The following is a 20,469-nucleotide window of genomic DNA, read 5'->3' as shown; positions in this document are numbered from 1 at the left end:
TAGACATCAACTCATTTACTACAGCCTGTACACTTCAAAATATCCACAAAGTCTCTCCTTCAGTCTCTTAAAATTACAAATTCAAATGCTACACAAACAAAATTTAAAATCCCAAACTCATTCGTAACCCAAACAACAAACAGAAGATATTTGTCATTTCCAATCCAAATATTGATGATTTAACATCTTCATTCTCAACAGTTAGGCTCATTAAATTGCAAATTTCTTCATAAAAGAAGTGAATAAGTTTACAAATGAGTAAGTTTCAAGATGTCACAAAATAAACATCCGAATTGTATTGTTGAAATGAAGCCAAATTAGTAAGTCTACCTGTTACTCACTAATATCAACAAAATATTCTCTGTCTGTTGCATAACCAGCATCCATTATCATCCATTTTAAGCAAATGTTACAAATATGGTGAAAATTTTGTTATTTATATACAAAAAATGTAAATAAATTTTCTAAAATTGGATCCATTAAATTTATATTTAGCTATAACTAATGATATTAAAGCAAAATTAAATAGAAAACCATTAAATACACAAACTAATGGAAAATCACTAATTGACATAAACGGAAATCAATAAATTGGCGCTACAAACTGAACGCTGGAAGAGCAACGCCGTTGATTTTTATTTTACATTTCAATCAACGATTAGCAAATAGAAACTGAAGTATTGATCTAATTTATTGAGACGCCAAAAACGAGATAGAGAGCGTAAGATGTAATTAAATTGAAAATAAGACTTTGAAAAGATTTGAAAACGCATTTAGAACTTGATTTCATTTATTTTAAAGCTTTCAATCGCTTTATAACGATATTTTCAAGTTTGAATGAAAAATTTTCTCCACCTCAAAAAGTATTTTTGAGTTTTTAAGGCTTGAAATTTAAAATTTCCTAAATTTCGAGGTTGCATTGTCAAGAAAAAAGTGGCAAGCATCGGAAATCACAAATTTAATTCGCAAAAATAATCAATTTATGTCAAAAAGTCATCTAAAAGATAAGAATAAGGGCTTAGCGTATTCTTACAAAACATCCCAAAAAGAAATTTCCCAAATGAGCTCAAAACCCATTTCTCTTCATCAAAAAGTCAACTAAAACAAGCACAACCATGACTATGTAAATTATTTAAGCACTCAATTCAATTCATCATCGGCATGAAATTCTTTTTTACAAGAAAGAATCACAAAATGACTCATCATAGTCGACGATTGAGTCTCTCTTAACTGTTTACTTAAGAAAAATTTAATGAACTTGTCGCTTTGCTCATTTAACAGCAAATATAATAAGAATTATTTTGCTTACTCTTGTTGTCAAAAACACAATAACATGCGGGAGAATGACATTGAAAATGAAGAATGAATGAATGAATGAGTGTCAGCTGATATGGAAATTAAAAGATTCATTTACATGACATTTTCAGAGGCTGTTTTGTTGAGAACATTTAACGATGTGTGGCTCATTTTATTTATTTTTCTTTTCATTTCTTGTCACAATTGTGTGAATATTGATTTCGCAAAGATGATGAAATGCGAGAGTTTTGATATTTTTTCGATGAATTTGAGGCATTTCCGTTTGCTTTCAAGTTCAAGATTCTGAGAAAATGTCGAATTTTTGAGTATAGATGAACATTTAAAATTCAAATTTTTGTAACGGAATTTTCAAATTCAAATTTTTAACGGAATTTTCAAATTCAAATTTTTAACGGAATTTTCAAATTTAAATTTATTAACATAAATCCTAAATATCATATCCATGCATTTACATCCAAAATTCTAATCGAGCACCAAATTTTATCGATTTTTCAGCATCCAGCATTAATAATGTTCAATATCACATTACAACAATTAATTAAATTACATCCCGTCCAGCATACCTGACACTTACAAATTTTAAATTCAAACTGCCCAATCCAATTAAATTTGAAAAATTAAAAACACCCCTTTAAATGAACACTTTTGCACTTTACTATCCAACTATCCGTCCAATAATTTGTACTAATTGCTCTTAATTACTTTAATTTTTATCCATCATTGGTCGTCGGATGTTGGATGGACATTGAGATAATATAAAAAATTTTGTGTACATATCCAATTTCAATTTTGATTATAAACAAGTCGATGCGAGCAACCATGCAATTAACAATGTACACAGGATGGATGGGGATGGATATAGTTGTGAATGTTGGTTTGTATGGGGTTGAAGTTGGGTTTGAAGATTGCAAGTCGGTTAATCGATTCTAAATCAGACACCAGGCTGGCGTGACTCTGCCTTGATGTTGAATTTGAATCTAATCCGGCGTGGTTCTTGGTGATCGATCTAAATCGAATCCGGCACCATGTCATAGTCATGCGAGCATGTGGTTGGACTAACCGGATCGCCCAATTTGTGCTATTCAAGTTAATTGCTTCACAATTGAGGTTTTTATGATAATTATTGGATTTTATCGATGTGGCTCGATGGCGGACTGATTAAGTACTTCAGTACCTAATTATTGCAAGTCCTGAGAAAATGAGCTCAAGACTCAACAGCAGAAATTTTTCACATGTCATTTTCGGACATGTAAGCTATAGATATTGAAGTCATTAATAGAGTGGTTCTTATATCCACTATAAACTGTAGGTCTACTGAGTGCAGATGTCTGGGTCACCCTCACTCGTTAAATAATCGTAAGTCGCGATTCACCTCAAAGTCAACTTGAGTTTGCTGAAGAAAATCGAATAAAATTTGAATAAAATTATATACTTCACAAGAGATTTCAGAAAAAAAATCCATGCAAATTTTGAATATCATTTTAGGAAACTAAAACAGGCTTCTAGCTCTGATCAGATCATTCAAATTGACAATTGCACTTGACAAGAATCATTTTCAAATTCAACGAGTCCACATTCACTAGATACATAACTACAAAATTTAGAGACACAAAATGCAATCAATAGTTGCAGTTAACGATAATTAAGGACATTTTCAAATGAAATTGGAATAAAAATTCTCTCTATAGTTCGGTATTGTTGCCAGTCAACATAACAAAAAAAACGAGTAATAGCACCAGCACTAACTACAATAGCACATAAAAATGAGAAAAATTTGTTGTTATTCATGAAGAAAAAATCTCTGGGGAGGTCGAGACGAGCTAGCGGCAAATTGACTTTTCAAAATGATACGATAGAAAATAGAACATAGAGATATGGACATCAACAGAGTAAAAAAAGGCAGGAGCAGCTAAACTTGTCGTTTGAATAATGAATTTACCAACATTTTTCCAATGTTCGACTGTTAAGCTCTTATATTGTGCCATTAAAAAAGACAATTGAAGCGTTGAAAATTGGAAAGAAATAAAAATAAATTTAAATTGTTCAATTGCCCTGCCAATTTCTGCTTTCCCTCCAGCTTCATCGTCGACTCTTATTGATTCTGATTCTGCTCATTCAATCGACTATTAACAGTTTAATTAATTTTTGTCGTTCCGTATTTGAAATAAAATGTGCTTCAATAATAAAAAATATAAAAAAAAGTTGGAATATTGAGCAAAAATTAATTTTTATTGAACTATTCGGAATGATGGAAACAAAAAGCGTCGACGATGAAAGGAGGAAGTGAACTTTAATTATTATGAAAAAGTTTTTATGAATTTTTATTATTGTGGCTTTTTGAATAAAATTTTTATTAAAGAATATTTGAAGAAAATTATTGAGGGTATGAGGGTATGAGAGTAAGAGGGGAAACCAAATAGCATAAGTCAGTTAATTGATCCAAAATCTGGCACCAAGCCGAGATGGCTTTGGCATTGTCAAGGATTAAAAGCTCGAAATTGACTCAAATCAACTTAATTCCATATTAAATTCGAGTCGACTTTGAGTTCTGCTAGGATTTAAACCAAATTTGGGACTAAGTCTGAGTAGTACCGACCTAGAGCCAGACCTTATAGCAGAAGACAAGTGTTGACTTCCACGCGTATCTCTCTTTCCTTCTCTTTATATCTGCTATAACTTTTAATCAATTATCTGATTTGCGTGTAAGCTTTGTTCAGTAGAATGTTACCCCACTCCCTATCGTCTCACCTCTTACATAACTCCTAACCCAAACAGTACAATGAACATACTGCATCAGCGTGTTAGTAACAAGACCCGAAGATGCCTTAACCACCACATCACGGCTGTTTTCAGACCACTTTAAAGGCGAAAAATGAAATTCGTCGCAGTGTGATGTACGAGTCAGTAGAATTGCGTGTGATTTAGTTGAATACTCAACATAGGCAATAAGTCACCACTGCATAGCCGTAAAATGACTCGAAGATGCCACTTGGTTATTTGTGACAGATTTTGACAGCATGAAATGAAATTCACTGAAGTATCTGTATTAATAAGGTTTCTAGACGTCGGGATGGGGACCAGGATTTATAAGAAAATTTCAGTACTGATTCAACCTCGAGTTTTCAGTGTATACAGCTAGTGAAAGCTACATGCAACTGTTTAAAAATCAATAACTAAATCCAATAAAAGTCAAACTCCTCCAAAAAATTTACAAAACATCCAAAATTCTCCCAATTCAACATTTGAAATACAATCTAAATTTATTATTCTAAAAATCACAAAAACGACACAAAACACATTGAAATTGAAACTGAAAAGACCACCGACAATAAACCCAAACAAATTACCATATATGAACAATTGCAAAAAATATCAATTTTGAATAACAATATAAACAAATCCATAGCTTCTTTGAAGGCTAAACGAGATGAGTCACGACATGGGAAGTAAATATGAGATAAAAAAAATGTATCCACTTGACTTGCATGCTGTGTTCTACATTCTCATTGTCATAATGGACATGGAGACAAACATAAAGTCGACAATGGCGAGAAATGGAAAGACTTTAAAAGACACTTTAGAAAGTGCAAGGGATGGAAGACTTGGTAAAATTATGGAAATTGTTTGGCTGGTTCCTGGTTCAAGCTTTAGGTCCGACGAGCATCGACCAGTATCTTGACCACATCGAACTGCCTAATCAGTGTCATAATTAGCAGGCTAACGTTGAAATGTCGATTTCACGACGACCAATCGGATAATTTAACAGAATCAGGCTAATCCCAAGTTTTGTCAGCTTGGCAACGTCACCAACTTGATACCCACTTCTTAGATCTATTCTAATCATACTGTCTGCTTGACTACCCCATTGACAACATTTCAACGCTACCAAATGACCATCCAGTGTCCACACCTTGTTTCAAGACAAATCAAGAAGCAGGAACACAAGACAAAAATTTGTCATGACATGAGAAGATAAGTTAAATAAACATGAGAAGAAGAAAATCGACTGTCTTCTCTAAAAAAAGCTCTTGAGCTTGAGATAAAGAGTATAAAAAGGAATAAAAATTTTGTTTCACAACAGCACAAAAAGAAACAAGCTGAAAAGGTTTTATGAAGGATTGAACGAGAAGAGTAAACAACTTTTCATTTTTCTTTTCTTTTTTGATGCTTAATGCTGCTTTCCCATAACACTCGACAGTTAGTTGATGGAGAGAGTATCAAGTTTAGAATGATGGAAGTGAATAAGAAGCAAAATTTAAATTGCAAAGCAACTTGAGGGAATCTTGGGTCTATTTGCATCTATTAAGTGTGGTAAACAGAGAAACCACTGGCAAGTTACCAAACTCTTGGGAAGAATTGACTTGAGAATGTTTGAATTTAGCAAGAACTCAGTTGATTGTTTTAATTAAATATGAGTTTCTAAGTTGTGCAACATTCTTTGTGCAACACGACACATCACTGTTACATGACATACTACTTTGATATGGCACAACACAGTGACATGCTAAACCACTGTGACATGATAAACCAATGTGACATGGTACACTACTGCGACATGGCTCACCACTGTGACATGGTACACCACTGTGACATGGTCCATCACTGTGACATGGCATATTACTGTGACAAGGTACACAAATGTGGCATGGTACACCACTGGGCCTAATGATCTCCTGATTCATGATCTTTAATTGGAAACAGCCATAGTAAAAGTCGTAAAAATTGTCTCTTGCTCCAGAACTTCCATACAACCTTTCCATACTTTCCATAATCCAAAATCCTTCTGGATTCATTCCTGCTTCTTCTTTTAAAATAAAATATTCCCATTTCAGCTCAATTTTTTTGCTGCTGCTGCCTGCGACTGTCATAAATAATAAATAACATTTCTTTTTCGTAATACAAGTTATAACATTGTGAAGTATACACAAATTGCCCACGTAGCACTTTAGAGAAATAACAAGCATAAATTATGAAAGGAGGTGTGTAAAAAAGACTTTTTTTTTTGCTTCTCCAAACTACTTCTTTTCCAAATATTCTGAGATTTTTACACTTTTTCAGTGTGCTTATTTTGTATGAGAAAGATTGTATCAGAGTTTGCAGTTTGCGAAAGGTGGATTGGAGCTTACTTTTGTGAAGTTAGACTTGTTGTAAAAGGTGTCAGATACTTGGATTATCAGAATTGTAACCATGGGCTTAAGGGGATTGGTCTCTCAAAGGTGTGTGGATGTGTGACATATGTAACTCAGTGCTGCACTTATCCTAACACCAAGATGCATTAATTCTTCCTTCAAGTGGTGAGAGGCAAACTCTTGAGAAGATAGAGTCGAATGTCAACGAACAAACGATACACAGCTCAACAGTTGAAACGTACGAATGCTCACTGGATCGGAAGCCTTATTAGCATTAGTGATTGAACTGAGGCTGTACAAGTGTAATATTACAGCAATCCAGGAGAATAAATGAACTGGACAGCAAGTTTTTGAACGTCAGAGATGCAAAGTGTCTTGAGAGTTGCGGAACCTGAAGCAGCTATATAACGGGTTTCATAATCGACCTGATGTGGGCTAAGCATGTAATTGATTGGAAGCCAATCACCCTAACAGGTAAACTATCTGAAAATCAGATTTTCAGTCTCAAAAAGTGTCATTGAAGTTTTCTGCATCTTGAAGCTAACTAGTCTGGAAAACTAAAAACACTTAGTTTCATCCCGATGAAAATTCAAGCCGTCTTCACACCAGCAAATCCTTGATAAGCCAAAAGGGAAAATGAAAGTTTTATGTGAAGGATGGAAAAAAATGTCAAAATATTTTACACAAAATTTCGTGATTTACGATATAATCTTGATCTTTTTTAAAAAAATATATATAGCTCTTATGTTATTTATATAAAAACTTTTATAGCTGAAACCTGAGCTGAGATGAAAAGTTCTAGTGATTCCCATTAGGTTGTACAGTTGAATAAAATAGAGGATGTCGTTAAGGACTGCATTTTTTAGTGTGAAAAAATAAAGTTTGAATCTCGCGAGGGTTATTAAGGAAGAACAGCAGTAAAATATAAGAAGTGAGGATGGAAGCACCGCCACCGTCTCAAGTAGAGCAACAACAGCCACTTTAGTATCGCAAACTGTTTTGCATACATAAAACATGGCACTTGAGGAATGAATGGAATGAGAACATTTGCTGCTATAATTATTATGAATCCTCTCTTGCTTCCATCCTCACACCTACTATAGTGTCTGAAAAATTATTTTTTAAGTTGCAACGTGCGCAATTATGAACGTAAAATACTTCTTTTTTTTCATCTATCTCTGCTCAATGTTTTGCTTAAAAATTCCTCTCCTTCTTCCTTTATGCTTTATATTCATGATTGCGATTATTTCACTCTATTTTGTGCAATTTTGCATTCACATTAAATTATCTTACGTGACTTTTGTACTGATTCAGATTTTTTTATTTTTAACTCTCGTTCTGTACTGTGTGAACTCTTTCATTGTTATGAGACTATTCATCCGTGCTGTATTGCATTTTAAATTATAATAAAATTCTTTTTGTATGAATGAAAAATTCATAAAGGTTGATGTAAATGTGAAAATATGGAAATAAGCGCATTTTGTATAAATCGAGGAAGTTGTGAGGAGTAAAATATTTTGAATTTTAGAGTAGATGCAATTTGAGAGAAGTAATTGCAGTCATAACATCCTGAATATTGTTTTAATGGTGATTTTAGATGTTTTAACTGAAACTGAGATTAAGGAGCATGCTCATGAATATGTAGACATGTGTCTTCATTTAGATTGACTCATTCAGTAGAATGACCCTCAAAAGATAAGCTATTGCTTACTTCAGGTCAACAAGACATCCAGAAAGAGACACTTCGTTGGTTGTTCAGATCAACTGTCATCCATGACCTCCCTAATTTTAAGTTTCTTAGCTTGTAGTTAAGGATGGCAACTTGCTAGACCAACGCTCACTGTAATAACCAGATTCATTGGATAGACAGCCTGCATTGGGAGGAGGTGAGGTTGGTTCATGATTACGTTGATGTGCAACATACAGGAGCTTAATATTTTGTTCACCAGCTTCAGAATCAAAGAGATACAGATGAGAAAATACGGCTGGATTGGACTTATTGAGGACCTATCCCTTGGAGCCATTTTGCTTAAATTACAACTTATTCTTCAAGCTACAGACAAAGAATCAAGTTGGAATCCAGCCCTAAATTAAAAAACTTCACTAAACCCCAAAAAACGCCCAACAAGACAAAGTTTCACTTCAATAAACCATCAAAAAATCCAAACAATCCACAAAAGACAACAGCATTTTATTTGAATCATCAGTTATCACAGTGAAACAAGAGACAATGCCATCTCGCATATGTATGAATATTGAAGAAGTCAAGAATCAAATAAATGTCACATCTCATCATCATGTTCATAAGAAATGTGAAAATGATACATCGTGTGATACATGAGTACAGACAATTTACATTTTTTTAATGAACAGCTTTTGTTTTCAAGCGTTTTGTTGAGTCTAATTTGAATGTTGACATGTGTATGTGCTGTTGAAGGTATGATTTAATTTTGAGGATCTGAGGAATTGCTTTCTTGGAATTTATTTGGATGGAATATTTTGATTTGTTTGAATGATAAGGTGATTGTAGCAAGGAAGGTATATAGCTGAGAGTCAACTCAAGTCGACTTGACTCAATATTGAATTTGAGTCAAATTTGTCTGGCTTAGTATAATGCTATGCATGAAGTGAAATGACTTATGGAGTATGGCTTATTATTGAGACTCAATACCCGAACAGCCCAATGTGGTAGCTAGGACACCGCTATGTCTCCGAACTAGCAATAAGACGCAGATTGGCCCTAACGTCTACTTGACGACTAATCTGATCGATTTTTATGCCAAAAAATATGGTTCGTCGCATTGTGCCGCACGGGATAGCAAGGCATACAGTCGACTTAACACATCCTATTCCAATCAAGTCATCCATCTCAAACCTTTAATGATTTTTGTGCCAGTATCACAGATAATTAGATTCCAAAGTATTTAACAATTGTGTCATCGAATGACATTCAAAATATTCAAGATCAACTGTCTACAAATCATAAATTTCACCCAAAAATCTAAATTACATTCCAAATTCCATAAAGTCATTCAAATCCAATTAACTTTTCCACGAATTTACAATCCAAAACTGATGTTTTGAATCATGTTTCTATATTTAACTTAAATAATCCAATTCAAGTGCCTGATATTAAGTTTCTCTCAATTTTTTCTTGTGCTTAATAATACCCAATTAAAATATTATGCTGTATATAATTAATTCCCCAATCGACATTCCTCCACTACAGAACTAAGTGGAAATTAAATCCGAAATAATTGCATTAAAAAGAATTTCTATCCAGTTACTGAGTAAATGCGCTTATCATCACTTGAGATGGAAAATAGTATTACATTCATCATTTCAGTCTAACATTTCAGTAAGCTTAATGACTTACAGATGCAATTAATTTCTTGCACTTGTCACTACATTTTTATATAAATGAAGAAATGTAGCAAATAATAAAGCTGTAGAGAGAGGGCGATGGGGATGAGAGAGAAATAATGACTGTTCTTGAGATGTCGGCTTGAGAAATGAAAAAATACAATCCTCGAGTGAATTTTCCTTCACTTTTTGAATGTATGTCTGTAAGGGAAGGTGTAATTGATAAGTTTAGACGGGTTTTATGGCGCAGATTTTCAAATATTCTGTAAAAAAAGTACTTAAACCAGTTAAAGAAAAAATGATTTGAAAAGTGAAATTATTGAATAGGATTCGAACCTTTACATTTGTGTTTAAAACAACTTTTTGATTATTTTACTCTAGTTTGCAATGACAAAACTCTTATTAATATCATATTAACTTAAGTAATTAGTATTTAATAGAATATAAGTTCCAATGATCAGATGAGTTCAATCTGGTTCTCTCAAGACGTGAGTGCTCTTAGAGTTTCTCTAATTTATAAAGTGCAGGGAAGAGGGTTACCCTAGCGAAACAAATGAAGAAGACTCCTCCATAGAGCTTTTAAGGCTGCACAAAATCTCAAATAATTTTTGACTTTGGTGTCCAATGACTACACTTTCATAACCTCCTGGAGACTTTCTGAATGGAAAGTGATCAGGAAGTAGACCAAAGAGCTTATCAGACTATTGTGTGAGTTACGATGCAAAATTACTGGGGATTAAAAACGGCCAAAAGAAATCTAAAGACAGGTCCAGCTTTCGACGAACTCTAAATGCGGCAATCAACTTTCATGCGCCTTCGTTAAGGAATTAAGGAAATAGCTACATTACTGGATAGATCAACAAATACATAAATACCCCAGAATATCCCTTCAACACAAGCCAACAGTCATGCCGACAAATCACCATTACAAGCTAATGCCAATCACATTCAATCACCAGAGTATATCCCATAATAATATAAAAGAGAATAAAGAATCACAACAAACAAGTTGCACTTGAACTTTCAAGAACGAAAGTGTTACTTCATCCATCCTACAAAAGGTTTTGCACTTTGCATTATTTTTCCACATTTCATATAAAATAAAAAGAGTACGAAAACAACAAAAGGCAGCGAATGTAATGCAGATGAATGATTTAATAACTGTCGTGCCAGCTATCTCGTTTATTAAAGGCCATAAAGGCTGTTTTCGCCGAGACATTGCAATAAAAGAATTTGGGCGACATCCAAAAATAACATTAAAGAATTGCTGGAGGAGAAAATTGAAAAATTCTTGAAAATTAAATTGAAATTTTTTTGTGCTGTGCTTTTTTATTATGCGACGAATATCATTCAATGGCACAAAAAAAGAATCTATTCATAAATTTTAAATGAAGTTTGAATAATGTCTTTAAAATGTTAATTAATCATATAACAATGGCAGAAAAGAAAGGAAGGAGATGAAAAAAAATCTTTTATTCATTCATGAAACGAGAAAGAAACGAGCGAAATGAAGAGGAAGAAGAACATAATGTGCGACATAAGTATGAAGACAAGACTCAACACCCACGAGATAAGTTTACAGCTATATTATGTCTCAAAGATGGAGTGTAAAACTAGTGCAAATTGATATTTTAGTTAATTCAGGGCTTTTGATAGAATTTAATGCATGATAAATGTTATGGAAATAATTTTGAGCAGCATTGAGGTATTAGGTCTTATTAGTGGATTATTCTAAGGAGTCATTCACTTATTAAGTTCTTTTAGGGTTCCTGAGATTGGTTTTATGGCTATCGCTACACAATTCTCCAATGTTTCCTATCGCAAATTCTTGAATTACAGTCCAATCCTGGAAGCTCTTCTTCAAACTTACTTACTTATTTCCTTGGCCGGGGCACATTGCCGCAGGTAGGTAATGTCTAAAGACAGCCCTATCCTTCGAAACCTTCTGCCAGTTTGGGATATTAAGGACTCTAGCATCCTTTTCAATCCATCCAAAGAATCCAATCCAGGAATTCCTTGGTCTTCCTCGCGATCTATTGGTATTTACAAAGTCTGAAGTAGTTACTTTCAGGACTAGGGCTTCAATTGGCCTTCTGTATACAAACAGCTTTAAACAACCTTCCAAAATCAATCCACTACTGGATTAACAAGTTCAATAACTGCTAATTTGTCAAACCTTACTAATTGCACATCACTGCCCATCACCCATCACCCGCACATCCACAAAATCTATATCAAATTACAAAAGCTTAGTCATAGACAAAGTGTGTTAACCAGCCTACTACACTTCATCATCATATCCCATAGCAAAATATCAAGCGACATAAACAAAATAAAAATTCTTTTGTTCAGCTACACAAACAAAAATAATCAAATGAAAATGAAGCCACCCACAAGCTAGAACTAAAGCAAAGAGTTAGCTCAAATATGGAGCACAATTGACGGGACTTTTCAATTTTTTCTGAACAGCTTTAAACAACTCTTTTTGTGTTTATTATGAATAGAACAAATGAGATTCTTGTTAGAAGGCTTAACAAGACACGTAGTGTATACAGTATAAAAAATATGGGACAGAACGTGATCAAAAATAAAAATGATGGATTTAATAAGCTACTCAAATGCAACAGAACAATAGAAATGTTTTTCATATCCACTTCATAGCTCTATATTCGCTATTGTGCTGTAAGGGAAATTCTCTCTCTTTTTTTAGGCACAAAATCACATTCTGAAATTTTTTTTGTGACTTTTTGATGGACTCCCTCTGTGATTCAGTTGTTTGCATAACCCAGTTGCCTATAAACATTTTTTTTTTGCAATTTTTTGTTAGCGAATTGACGTAAAAATGAAAAAAATTCTCGGTTAGTGCCTCCTCAAAGGAATAATTGACATGGAAAATTATTTGTATGTTGAAGTTTTTTTATTTTTTTGTTCGAATAATGAAAAAAGTAAATTTGATGTTGTTTGGATGGGTTGTTATGTACATAGAATGAAAATTGTTTGATAACATTGTTTGTAGAGCTTTTAATTGATTATCAACAATGGATGCGATTGAAAGTTGATTGAACAGATCGTTAAATTGGTACAATAGGTAGTCATAGGTAGTCCATTGTTATGTTGAAACGAGAGGAATGTACAGAATTTTAAATAAAGATCTCGAGTGGACAAGAGTATGTTATAACTAGTTGATAGCAAGTTAATGTCCAATTGATATCTAGTTCCAATTTTTGTCCACTCGGGGTTGTCTAGATTTCAGAATTTTTATGATATAATATCTTAAATGATAGGATAGACGAATGTTATCCAAACTTCATGTCGTGTACAGTTTCGATCGTGGTTTGCCACCAAGATGTGCTGTGGCCCAAAATGATTGGACAACACTGGGATAGACAATGGAATGGTGAAATATTAGTTGAAATTGCAGTTAGTTGTTAGTAGATTTCCCAATTAGCTTTGATACAAAGTATGGCTAAATATGACATATACTTCAAGCGAAGAATGCCAGAGAAATTGTCATTGGTGAGACAGAATCACAAGATTGTTTCACCGACATTGGTTGCAATCCTCAAGGGAAATATTGACTTGAAGCTCCAAAAGCTACTTGGCGCAGAACTGTGATGAAAGAATATCAGCTCAACATTCGGACAGAGTGTACAAATTAGGTGACATAGTAACATAATCTGATCTAAAGCCTTTTGTTGTAACCCAAGCTTTACATAGAAACATGATTGCAATCAAGTAAGTAATAAATAAGAACGTTCCAGAATAGCGCAATACGTTTAATTGATCCAAAATCCAGCAACAGTTTAGTTTGACTCTATCCAAATCAGAGTCACACCAGCCTGGTGCCATATTTTTAATCGATTAACCAACTTGTTCATTTCGGTATTTTTGAAGACCTTTAGAATTCCTGAGTGTGTGAAACAATCCATCTTATTCAAATATCCTTAAAAGATTCCACCTTACCACAACAAACCATATTATCTCTCACTATATACCATAAAGGTATGATCCATTCCCATATAAAAACATCATCAGACGATAGTATCACATGAGTTACCCCAAAAACTACCAAGATTTTAAAACATAAAAAAACTTTAAAAACTTTTTCATTATTTCCTTATGCAAGGCAAACTCATCATTTAGTCGCTATGGTAGATTAATTCTCATCTTTTTCTTCTTTCCTTTTTTTAATGTAAGTGGATGATAAGACTGGCATAAAGTTTTCCAAAAAAAAAACTTATTGTTGAACTTCTTACAAAAGTCTATGATACCTTTTACTACATACTTCCTCTCATAACCCCTTTTTTTCTTGCTACCTTAGATTAAAATCTGAATGGAGTAAAACTTTTCCTCATCGTTTTTAGTGCTTCCAAAACTAAAAAATATAAAAAAATTTATTCCTAAATATGGAAAAGTTTTTCAGGATCAAAAGAAGTAAAAGGAAGGAAAATTTTCCATCTAAGTGAAATTTAAACACTCAAGAGGAAAATTTCTTATGAAAAACTTTTTCATTCGCAAGTGTTCCTTCTCTCTTTCACACATATTTCATGGTTTATAAATTTATGGGATTATTTTTCAATATTTTTTTGCAGGTTCTTGAGTTCAAATGAAGATTTTTGCATAAAGTTGTAGGATTCATTGAATAAATTTTCATGGGATTGGTTATTAAATAGCTTTATGATCGATATTGGATATCAAAATATGAATAAAATTAAATTAAATGTCTTACTTTTATAATTCTGACTGGAACATTGCTGCATTGAAGCATTTAGTGTTGTACAATAATTTGAAATTACAGCCTGAAAATAGACAAGATAAAAGAAAACGTTTTAGTCATTTCCTAATGTTTTTGTTTAAATGATGCTGTTGGGCATCTAAAAATTTAAACAGTTTTATTGATATTAGCACCATAAGAAACTCTATGCTCATTTTTATTCAAATGTTTGAGCTTCCAAAATGATGGAAAGTACTGAATGGAAAAATTGTGAAATAATTATTGACTTCGGCAACTATCTACATCAGGAACGGATTTTGACTCATAAAGTCAACAGAAGTTCTAGAACAGAGTTGGCAATCCTCCATTTGGAGACATTTGATATTCAAGAGTCAAAACTACACAAGGTTCATTCGCAGACGAAAAATGGAGTCCTGGAGACTTGGACGAACTATAAGATAAACCAGAAAAGTGCAGGATTGCTATTCCTGGTCGTATCCTAATCAAACTACACTAATAAAGTCTAATTTAGTTATATTAAGATCGCAGACAGTCATTTATGGATCAATACTCAAAAGAAGTCAATCAAATAAATAAAGATTTTTTTTGTTGTTTATCTTAAAACGATTCAATAAGTCAAAACTAGCTTAGTACCCTTAATACATCCCAGTAATTTAAAAATCAGCTTTCTCCATCAATTTCAAATAACATACAATTACAAATGTGACTTTATTTACTTTACTATTATAAAACACTCATAAAAATTGATTTTTTAAATGACAATTACACATTTTTGTAAGCTTAGATAGAACTTGAATGAAGAATTTGTATGTCAAACAGGTTGCCTGACAATTTTAATTCATATCAGCAAGGCTGCACTTGAATAAATCGATATCCTTTTGGCTTTGAAAATGGTTTTTTGTATTTACGTATTTTGAACCTTTTAATCATAAAGTAGTCACCATGATAAGATTCTCGACACCTAATTTGCTCAGCTGTGATGGATTTTGATGCTAAATGTGAGTCTTTATTTTTGGATGGTAAGTTCTGTCTTTTTATTGATTTTAAGATTTTGTCTTCATTAAATCGCTTTTTGAACAGATATTTTCGGTTCCAATTGTCCAGCTTAATCCTTCGTCTTTGGAATTGATTCTGAATATGCTGGTTTATGAGACTAAATTTATCAAAATAAAGTCGACAACATTTACTGACAGAAATTTCAATCACAAACATTAAAAGTGCAATTGAACATCCAGCAGCTAATAAACATATTGGAAATAACATATCAATATGCTTGCTTTCAACTTCATGTTTCTTTTCCTTAACAGCCTCAAAATCTTGTTTCTCCCAAAAACCAAAAATTCCAGACTCCATCAGCCGTTTACACATTGTGATAAATTCATCAATAAATAAATAAGCTTTATTGACATTATAAGTCTTATAATAAGGCATTATAACAAGCTTGTCATAAAGCCTACGACCATTTTGATAGTTTCTCGAGGAATGAAGGAAATAGTCAGCATATTCACACAACACCATGTAAACTAAACTGTCATCAAATCCATCAGGTACATTTAAGAACATGATTTCTGATGCATTTACACGACGAAGTATCAATTCTTTACGAATTAGAGGAAGATTATTGTAATGTGCTAATGCCTCATTATACATGGCATAGAACATTGTTGTACTTTGATTTAAATCTTCAATACTTGATGCTGATCGCCATGTTACTTCATTAAACATTAATGATAATACCATAATTTCATAAACAGACATCAATATGAATGAGCTGAATATGAAGCTATAGACCAGTAATTTCTCACGAAGTGTTATTCTTTCAATACCTGATGCATTAAGATTCAATGTAAGTTCATAAACTATAAATATGATTGATATGATTGACATTTCATTTGTTATTAATCTCCAGCATATAATAACTGATATTGTTGATATTAATACCATCAACATTGATGCATTGTCTAGTGGAAATGAGAAATTTTCATCGGATGGAATGTTTCTTGGTGCTAATAAGCATGTCCCATGCATTTCATATAACCAAACCGCTTCAACATTTGGTGACCAAATTGTTAAATAAGTATTCAAATTGATATCGCATCGACCTTCCATGTAGCTAAATACTTCCTCAATTGATTTCGGTTCCGATTGCTTGTTAACCATATGATAAGGCATGTTGATCCTTTTACTAAATTCATTAATTAATTTTCCACTTGTTCCAATAATTTGATCTTCTTTAACATAAGAATATGGATATGAACTGTAGAAGACTAGTCGTATGAAATGAAATTCACTGCCATTAATGACATCCTTAAGCATTAAAAACTTATTTTCTTTCACATTCTGTAGATATGCCTGGTATTTCATATCATCAAGTCTTTTTATAGATGTTCGGGACATTTCAAACCATCCAGATTCAGTTTGATGTACAGCATATATATTATGGTACAGCTGTATACCTAACAAGTCCCAAACTAATACGATTTTATCCACTAATTTATGAATGTTAAGATAAATTAAGAAAATTTTGATTGATCTATCAGGAAAATTTGTAAAAAATTCATGCTCAATCATGTTTCGGTAGTCATTAAACGTGTGTTGGACTAAAATAATCAAAAAATCCTTATGGACGGCAGTAAACACATCCGATGATATATCATGTAAATTGACTGTGATTTTATTCTCACCGTACATTAATAAAGTCTTTTGAAAGCCGTCATAGATCTTATGGATGTCTTTGTTTCCCATTGCATAAATTGTCACGTCAATGAAATTATTTTTGACATATTCGCAGTTCCTCATCATTTCCATTAAGCGCTTGCACAAACTTTCCCATTTTAGATTTGAGTCTTGAACTTCACTGATTCCTGTCCTAGCACTTGGTAATGTAACAGATGAAAATACTATTTTTGGTGCCAAAATAATCAGCAATATTGCAAAAGCTGTCTTCATACTCGAATTTATAAAGGCACAACTAGTTCAGAACAAGGTTTTAATATATTTGACAACTACAAAGTTGAACTCATTCAATCTTTTTATTACATATTTCAACTCCAAGAAGAGCATATGTTAAATAATTGAAGCATATTGCAATAAATTGTTTATTCAGACTTCCTTTTTTATCAATTTAGAATCAGCATTTAATTGTTCATTTATAATTCTAAAATGGTGGCTGTAAATTGCCACATTGTGTCAGTTTTGTTAAAGTTTATTCAAGATTACTGTTATTTATGTCACGTGTTGTGTTGGAAACTGTAGGAGTCATACATTAGAGTCTAGTGGTGGGCAATCTGTCAACCAGGGCAACCTGTTGTGCCACAAAATGGTTGAGGTAGCTCCAATTTTCCAATAATCACAATTATAGACGAATTTATTGAAATTTTTTAGCTAGACTTTCCATTGAGCGACACAAATGAAGTAGGATACGCCCCTGACATGTACATATAACTGTCAAAATGAGCATACTTCCATTTGGCCACCACTGCATTTATAATACATTTTTAAAAAGATTTATTCAGTCTAATCAGACTTGAAGTGAACAAATCGATAATTCACAGGTTTTACATCATTAAAACTACATTTAAAACTCCTATAAATTCACAACTGCTTCTTCATCCACATTTAGTTTGAAAAATGTGCAAAACGTAATATTTAATCATGCTTTCCTAATTATATATTCATAAAACGTACGACTAATAACTGACACTTAATTACGTTATGTCAATTTAGGTGAAAATATTTTTCGTGCAAAAACTAAAATTTTCTAAAATATGCAAATGATTATTATGTGGAAATACTAAATGTAGTTATAGAAAATATGTAGATTGATGAGATTATTGACCTTAACATTTAGACTGTGAATTAAAGTGGCTGGTTAGAGTTGAGATTCAAATTATTGATTTTTTGTAAGATTTAAATGCTAAATCATGATTTTTTATGGTTCGGGACTCACTTATTACAAATTCTCGGAATAGTCAACCTTCCTCTCCCCTACTTTTCCTGAATGTTATAAGTGAACAGCCACTGTCTATTTTCTACGATCTTCTTATGCATTTAAATTCAATAATTCTAACTTTTAAGTGATTTTTAACCTAAATTACACAATTAAGCTCTAACAGCTTCATACCCCAGCTGATAAAATACTAAAAAATTGCAATAAATTCTAATCATTTCAAATGTGGCGACAAAAAGCAGATGAAATACATTAAAAATCCTTCTAAATTTATTGCACTAACAAAAAACTCCAATATCAGGTAATAATAATAAGACAGCAAACAGAAGAGAGTCAAAACAAGCGGAAATGATATAATTCATGTTATGTCTCATAAAGTTTACAACTGTGAGAGAAAACACAGGTTTAACAAGGTAAATACGACAAGAAAGAGTGAGAAATATTGTTAATGTATCGAGTTTTTAGTCTTTGGAACTTGATAATTCGATTAATTTAGAGTCAAGTTGACTTGATTCGAATTGACTTGAGTCGAGTTGACTTGTATTGAATTGACCTGAGTCTAGTAGACTGGAGTTGAATTGAGTTGAGTCTAGTTGACTTGAGTCAAGTTAATATAAGTCGAGCTGACTTGAGTCAAGTTGACTTGAGTCGACTTGACTTGAGTTGAATTGACTTGAGTCGAGATGACTTGAGTCGAGCTGAGTTGAGCCTAGTTGACCTGAATCAAGTGGACTTGAATCGAGTTGATTTTAGTCGAGTTGACTTTAATCAAGTTTACTTGAGTCAAGTGGTTTTAATCAAGTTTACTTGGGTCGAGTCAACTTAGGTCAAGTTTCCAATTCGCGAAAACCGCCCTCAACATAATTGATTTAAAATTCAATTTTAAAATCATTTCATTGCTCGTATATATTTTATAGATTTTGATTCGCACACTTAACACAAATCCAGAAGAGCAAGAATCAATACTGCAGCAATAATACGTGAATGTACATATCATATAACATGTGGGTGAATCCAGATATACAAGTTCATACATTATTTTTAATCATAAAAATCCATTTCTTTTATATTCAATCAATTTGTTATTCACTGCCGATAGCAAAGTTAACAAAAAATATTGCTGAAATATGCTTTATGTCTGCCAATAAATTGACAATCGATGACTCACAAATTTTCCATCTTAAATATTATTATCATTGATGTCATTGAGCTCATTTTTACACAACACACAAAAGAAGGAAAGACGATAACTAAGGATATGATGAAATTTTTATGGCATTTCTATAGCACAATAAATTATCCCAAAGTGCCGTTGATGTATGAAATAAAAAATTTAAATTATGCTACACTCCAGGAGGACACAAAAAATGTCAAGTGCCTCATAAAAATTGCGATTTTTTTTTTCTAATTTTATGGTGGGGTATTGTAAAGGGGGTGAGCAGTTATGTTAACGGCTTTTGGGTGTTGAGATGGAAATTGTTGTGGATTTTATGAGCATGATCTATGTGTGCATTAGAGAAATTATGTGAATATCTTGGTAACCGGCTTCAGAGTGCTCAGTAGAGTTTTTTCAAAAATAAATCAGTTACAAAGTCAATGTCGGATTTATTAGACGATGGCTATAATATTGCAATTGACAGAATCTAAGCCAAGCCAGATTGCAGATTTAAGCATCTAGTTTGAGCATCTTGGAGTCGAAAAAAGATCTGGAACGATTCAGACAATGTTAGAATTAGAATTCGTCCAAAATTGCAGGTCTGCAAACAAAACCGAAGGCTTAATGCCTTGGACGAACTATAAGACAGGGCCCAAAACTGCAGACCTACGATGCTTGGCCAAACCCTAGTTAAAGTTAGTATCAACAGAATTGCCTGATTTAGCAATTGCTCAGCATGGTCTAGGAATTCATACAAGCGTCCAAATGATGTACAAGTCTATCCAAGTATTTAGAATTCTAGTAGCTCTTATATTCTTTA

The 20,469-nt window shown here is 32.8% G+C and overlaps 1 protein-coding gene across 3 annotated transcripts in view; it reads right to left on the bottom strand.

Annotated features, from left to right (window-relative positions):
- The window catches only part of LOC139089044 (dnaJ protein homolog 1), a 57,634-nt gene that overhangs the window by 18,985 nt on the left and 18,180 nt on the right, over positions 1-20,469 (bottom strand). For all 3 annotated transcript variants that reach the window (XM_070638470.1, XM_070638468.1, XM_070638469.1), the window contains exon 3: positions 14,539-14,608. The gene's annotated coding sequence lies outside the window, so the exon portion shown is untranslated. The remainder of the gene's footprint in view (positions 1-14,538; positions 14,609-20,469) is intronic.

Source organism: Chironomus tepperi, unplaced genomic scaffold (genome assembly GCF_022539635.2).
Source record: "Chironomus tepperi strain 1889 unplaced genomic scaffold, CSIRO-AGI_Ctep_v1 contig_174, whole genome shotgun sequence".
NCBI classification, from domain to species: domain Eukaryota; kingdom Metazoa; phylum Arthropoda; class Insecta; order Diptera; family Chironomidae; genus Chironomus; species Chironomus tepperi.
Note: the sequence above shows the minus strand (reverse complement) of the source record. Positions and strands in the feature narration are given on the sequence as shown.